The following is a 1,080-nucleotide window of genomic DNA, read 5'->3' as shown; positions in this document are numbered from 1 at the left end:
TCTGGTTTTGGTATCAGGGTGATGGTGGCCTCATAGAATGAGTTTGGGAGTGTTCCTTCCTCTGCAATTTTTTGGAAGAGTTTGAGAAGGATAGGTGTTAGCTCTTCTCTAAATGTTTCATAGAATTCACCTGTGAAGCCATCTGGTCCTGGACTTTTGTTTGTTGGAAGATTTTTAATCACAGTTTCAATTTCATTACTTGTGATTAGTCTGTTCATATTTTCTGTTTCTTTCTGGTTCAGTCTTGGAAGGTTATACCTTTCTAAAAATTTGTCCATTTCTTCCAGGTTGTCCATTTTATTGGCATAAAGTTGCTTGTAGTAGTCTCTTAGGATGCTTTGTATTTCTGTGGTGTCTGTTGTAACTTCTCCTTTTTCATTTCTGATTTTATTGATTTGAGTCCTCTCCCTGTTTTTCTTGATGAGTCTGGCTAATGGCTTATCAATTTTGTTTATCTTCTCAAAGAACCAACTTTTAGTTTTATTGATCTTTGCTATTGTTTTCTTTGTTTCTTTTTCATTTATTTCTGCTCTGATCTTTATGATTTCTTTCCTTCTGCTAACTTTGGGTTTTGTTTGTTCTTCTTTAGTTTCCTTAGGTGTAAAGTTAGATTGTTTACTTGAGATTTTTCTTGTTTCTTTAGGTAGGCTTGTATAGCTATAAACTTCCCTCTTAGAACTGCTTTTGCTGCATCCCATAGGTTTTGGGTCATCGTGTTTTCATTGTCATTTGTCTCTAGGTATTTTTTGATTTCCTCTTTGATTTCTTCAGTGATCTCTTGGTTATTTAGTAACGTATTGTTTAGCCTCCATGTGTTTGTCTTTTTTACGTTTTTTTCCCTGTAATTCATTTCTAATCTCATAGTGTTGTGGTCAGAAAAGATGCTTGATATGATTTCAATTTTCTTAAATTTACTGAGGCTTGATTTGTGACCCAATATGTGATCTATCCTGGAGAATGTTCCGTGCGCACTTGAGAAGAACGTGTAATCTGCCGTTTTTGGATGGAATGTCCTATATATATCAATTAAATCTAACTGGTCTATTGTGTCATTTAAAGCTTGTGTTTCCTTATTTATTT

This window comes from Balaenoptera acutorostrata, chromosome 13, assembly GCF_949987535.1.
Source record: "Balaenoptera acutorostrata chromosome 13, mBalAcu1.1, whole genome shotgun sequence".
Classification (NCBI taxonomy): domain Eukaryota; kingdom Metazoa; phylum Chordata; class Mammalia; order Artiodactyla; family Balaenopteridae; genus Balaenoptera; species Balaenoptera acutorostrata.
The sequence above is the reverse complement of the archived record's forward strand: the minus strand, read 5'-3'. Positions refer to the sequence as shown.